At 41.7% G+C, this 5298-nt stretch overlaps 1 pseudogene; it reads left to right on the top strand.

Moving 5' to 3' along the window:
- Positions 1-917: 917 nt before the first annotated feature.
- On the top strand, positions 918-1830 carry LOC123405401 (annotated as a pseudogene).
- The last annotated feature ends 3468 nt before the right edge of the window (positions 1831-5298 follow it).

Genomic DNA, 5298 nt, shown 5'->3' with positions numbered 1-5298 from the left:
TCTAAAGAAAATGAAAACTTCCTTCGGCAACATTGTTTGTCATTCTAATATGAAGCCTTGTGCACAATATGGGAAAATTTGTAAAAAACTATACCATGGATGTGGCCATAAGATTGATCCTCTCGCTTGCAAGCCATGAATCTTCACACATGATAGCTTATTTTTTAGAACACTTTTTAAAAATAATTGCCATATTACAAGTTTATAATTTTTCTTGGTAGCTTGGTCACATATAAGCAGTGTTTGATCACATTTGGAAATCATATCTCATTTAAAATTCCATCATCAAAAAGGATTTAAAATTAATATGATAAAATAAATCCTCAAACAATAAGGGAAAAATGTTGCACACTTGGCAAAAATTCCAAAACTTTTTTTGTTAATGATAACAACATCACCCCCAAGTTGGTGTGGACCCCACCTTTGAAACCTGAACCAAAAAGTAATTCTTAAATGCTCTTTTGTTTTGTGAAAATTGTCAACTTGTTCAATTAATGCCCAAGTTTTTTGGATATGCATGATATTGCCTGTTATTTAATGGAGCAAGTAACAAATGTTTTCTAAGATAAAATGGTGCTGAGATTAATTAGAACATATCCTTTTTAATAAAACTAAATACAAAATATTTAAAATGAAAAATAAGAAACCCCCAGCCCAACTAGGGCTAGCCCACGAGGCCAACCGGCCCAACCAGCCAACCGATCAGCCCACCCCACCACGGGGTATATATCCACTGCCCCGAAACACTACCCACTCCCCCAGTCCCCCTCCCGATCCACATTGGATCAGGGCAACCGACGCCGCCCCAGATCCCATCGAGCCATCTCCTTCCGCCCCCTCCCCACCACCACCACCTCTGGCCGATCCCTCTGCCCATGCCACCACCTCCGGCCCCCACCTCCGGCCACCACCACGTCGCCACGCCCATGGACTTTGACTCCCAAGACCCCGAGGTAAATAGCTATCCAGGCCCGCTAAGCCACGGAAATACGAGTGTTGGTACGGATCCAAGACTGAAGTGAATGCAAAACTGAATGCAGAACAAGGTGATCAAGTGACGGTGGAAGGGATGTTGAGCATCATGAGGGCATGCAAGGAGGCCGACATCGTGAAACGCATCGTCTTCACCTTCTCCGCCGGTAGTGTCAACATCAAGGAGCGGCCGAGGCCAGCCTACGACCAGGACAACTGGAGCCACATCGACTTCTGCCACCGCGTCAAGATGAAAGGATGGGTGAGACGAGAGCATAGAGGCTTGTCTTCTCTACCTCTACTTGTTGATATACTACTAGTGCTTGTCAAGATGGCCTGCTTCAAGCAAAGCGATAATAACATGTGGATGGGTCGGGTTTTGTAGATGTACTTCGTGTCCAACTCGCTGGTAGAGAAGGCCACCTTGGAGTACGCCAGCGAGAACGGCCTGGCTTCATCAGCATCATCCCCACGCTCGTCGTTGGCCCGTTCCTTAGTGCCGGCATGCCACCCAGCCTAGTCACCGCCCTCGCGTTCATCATGGGGAATGAAGCACACTACTCGATCCTGAAGCAGGTGCAGCTGGTCCACCTGGATAACCTTTGCAATGCCATGACCTTCCTCTTTGAGCACCCGGAGGCCAACGGCCCCTACATCTCCTCCTCCCACGACGCCACCATCCACGTCCTCGCCAGGATGCTTGGGGATAGGTTCCCGGAGTATGACATCCCGAAGAAGTTCGCGGGGGTCGACGACAACTTTCAGCCCATCAACTTCTCCAAGAAGCCGGAGCGGAGGGCAAGGGGCTGGGGGTGGCGTGGTGGTGGATGGAGGAGGAGGTGGAGGGCCAGGCTATGACCGTTGCGAACGCCGGTGTCGTCGCCACCATGCTCACCTACTAGTGCAACAAGGAGAGGAGAAGAGGAAGATGGATAGGATTGGATGGGCTGATGATTCTCTAAATCTTGCTCGGTTCGTTCCGTTGTAGGAGTAGAGCGGATGCAGGGGAGTGATGTTGATTGGTCCTATCCACTCTAGATTTTTCGACGAGAGATGCCAAAGCACTGCGTGGTCATGTCGCGTACAATATGTTTCTTTCTGGCTGACAGCAACGAGACGCTGCATCCAGTCCAACTCCAACCCAACCCGAGTACTTGTAGATGTTATACCTATAGTAGATGTTATATATTCAGTCATCCACTTTTGACTGTCTGCTCGAGCGGCTCGATGAGCTTAATTTGAGGGCAAAGAACACATCTTAACATCTATCTATAGCATCTCTCGCCACATCTTAGTTTTGATTTAGTGATGTAAAAATAAGTTTAATACTGTATTTAGCAATGCTGAAACTAGAATTGGTAAGTACGCCCTATGGTGGCAGCTACATGCTCCTGGTCACCTGTATGCTCATCTAATTACAGTGGCGTTTGAACTAGTTTTGAAACTGATTAGATGGATGTGTGAAGTGTTTCTTCCTTCCTTATAGAGCTGGCCTATTGTATTGAAACTGATGTGTGAAATGTTTCTTCCTTCCAGTGGCGTTCGGCGAATCTGCTATAGTCCGTGTGCTTCATTTCACCAAGTAAAATCAAACCACACTAATGGCGATTAAAAGTAAGAGCGGCAACTTCTAGCACAGCTACATTGCAAATTACTGCATGATGTGATGAATGACATTGCTTTATCTGCTTCTTGATTACAAATTATATCAAGAAAGCTAGCATACCAACACTTGTAAACATATGGCTTGTAGGATAGTATTGTTAAGAAAGCTTACATACTTGCAGCAAAAAGTGAGAAAGATAACATACAAAAAAACATGTTGGAGCTGTTAAAATTTGACTTGTAGTTATTGTTCCAAAGTTCAGAAAACGTGGTCCTCTAAGTGCCGCCTAGGAAGGACCTCCACCGGTTCGTCAAGTGGCCCAAGGTCGTGCGCATCCAGTGCCAGCGCCGCATCCTCAAGCAGCGCCTCAAGGTGCCCCCGACGCTCCACCAATTCACCCGCACCCTCGACAAGAACATAGGTATGCACTCGGAATCCACAATGACTGAAGTCATTTATTTGCTCGGCTGAAAGTGTTATTTTATTTTCACTTGTGGGTATGCAATATCTAAGTGAGCGAGTATTAAATTGGTCAAGATAATGAAAAGAGTTGATGGATGAGTTTTCAAGATTCTTGCTCTTAGGATTATTGGGATCTCTGCGCTTGTATGATTAGGGCAATGCATACTTTTCTCCTGCATACCTGCTATATATTGACATGCCATGACAATATGAAGTAATAAAATGGTTAGAAGTAGCTTTCACTTCTAAGGATGCCAGTAGTAGGAAGAACCATTGTAGTTAGGTGACTACGTGGCTGTTGGGTCCTTGCTATGCTTGTATCTGAAGTCACACCTTCTATATTGCTTTTTTCCTTTATGTTGCAACGTGTTTGCTTTCTAACAATGAAGGACATGAAAAACTATGTTGTCCTTCAAAAAGAAACTTGAGGTTAGACATAGGTACTGCAAGACTAGTTACTACACTGTCAAACATATCATGATGTTCATGATAAACCTTTTTAATGGAATACTCCTGCTTGTACCATTATTTGGTGAAACATTGGCTTGCCTGCAGGTGAATAAGTGTTTCTCTGTAGTATTAATTCTTAACTCTACTCCACAACAAACAATGAGTTATGCAGACAAATTAACTTCTTGATTCTTCTAGACTAGATACATGGGTCATTTTATCCACTCTTAAGATTACATGAGTTAATTGATTGGGATGCTATTTGTTGGATTTACTGAATCACCAATGTTTATGTCCAAGTTACATAGTTAGCAATAAACAGGCATGCACAAAGTATAGCATTGATACATATATTTTTGTTCTAAAAGATTGTATATTCATGACAGGAGCTTATCGTTTCTTGTATGATCCGTATTACTACACCTCCAGTCAATTGTCCTATAATCACATTAACATATGTGTTACTTTTTATATGCTGTTGTATTAAACTGTGTAGTGTACATATAGTGTGGACAACTTTGCCTACTCAACGACAGTTAAAAGATCCGTTTAAACCTTTTCTTGACACCTATTTTATTGGAATCTTGAACTCGTAGAAAATTATTTCAACTAATGTCCTCTTCATGTCTGATATTGAATAGTTATAAAGGAATCAACTCTCGTTTATCTGTGATGCTTATTCATACAAGTTAGCATATTTGCTCAATTGGCAGATATTTTTGTATCTATTGTAGGTGGATCTATAAAATTAAATTCAACTTCATACTCATACATAAAATGTTTTTTATAACTAGCAGCTTTTATACAACTCTGACATCTAGTATAATGGATATATTTTGTGATTTGAACTTATTGATCCATGCTATGGTGTAATATTATGGATGATTTTAATTCAACTTGAAGTTTTCTTGATTTGAATGTGAAATAGTGTTGGATTTAATATTGGACAAATAATTGGGCTGAAAAGGCCCAACAAATAGAAATGAAACCAAGTTCGGGAATAAAAAGTTGTTGAATTCGAAAATGAAAAAAGGCCAAAACTGAAACTAGACCAAATGTATATGGGAACTAAAATGCGAGGGCCCAAATTATAATGATACAAAAAAATTGAAAAAAATACTAGAAGTGGTTGTAAATAGGCTAAGGCCCAAAAAGAAGCCCAATAAGAAAAAGCCCAAAAAATAGAACCAGCCCATGTGATCAATTGAAATGGATTGGGCTGATTTCAACCATGAAGTTTTGATTTTGTTGTAACTTTTCCACGTAGGACTGCCACGTAGGACTGGGTTAGATTGCCAACGAAATTTAGGATCATCGTAAAGGTTATGACGATCCAAGAATCATCGTAAAAGTTACGACGATTTCGATCAAAACGTCGTTTCTATCAGTTTTTGACGCTTTGTTTTTTACACTTGGTTTTTCGTCGTAAGATCGTCGTAAATTAAAAACTATGACGATGTAGCGACGAAAATATAGCATCGTGTATTACCATATTTCTTGTAGTGAGTGAGTGTGTGCTGTGTCATCCAGTCCAAGACCCAAGAGTTGATGTTTTTGGGGTCACCCGAGATATGCAGTGTGGCATAGAACTAAAGAAAAATGTTTGTATTCCAGTCACCGATATCTGTGCAGAATGGTACTAACCCTGCTTCATGAAGAACACTTAGTACTGGGGTGAAGCAAGTAATTTCCTCCATATCACAATAAGGAATGTGCGTGTGATGAAATGTCTTCCTTTTCGCACAATGAAAATTCCACTTAAGAAAGGTGACCGATTCTGGTCAAAAAGGCCGAAGAAGATGGCCCTG

Source organism: Hordeum vulgare, chromosome 6H (genome assembly GCF_904849725.1).
Source record: "Hordeum vulgare subsp. vulgare chromosome 6H, MorexV3_pseudomolecules_assembly, whole genome shotgun sequence".
In the NCBI taxonomy this organism is placed as follows: Eukaryota; Viridiplantae; Streptophyta; class Magnoliopsida; order Poales; family Poaceae; genus Hordeum; species Hordeum vulgare.
Note: the sequence above shows the minus strand (reverse complement) of the source record. Positions and strands in the feature narration are given on the sequence as shown.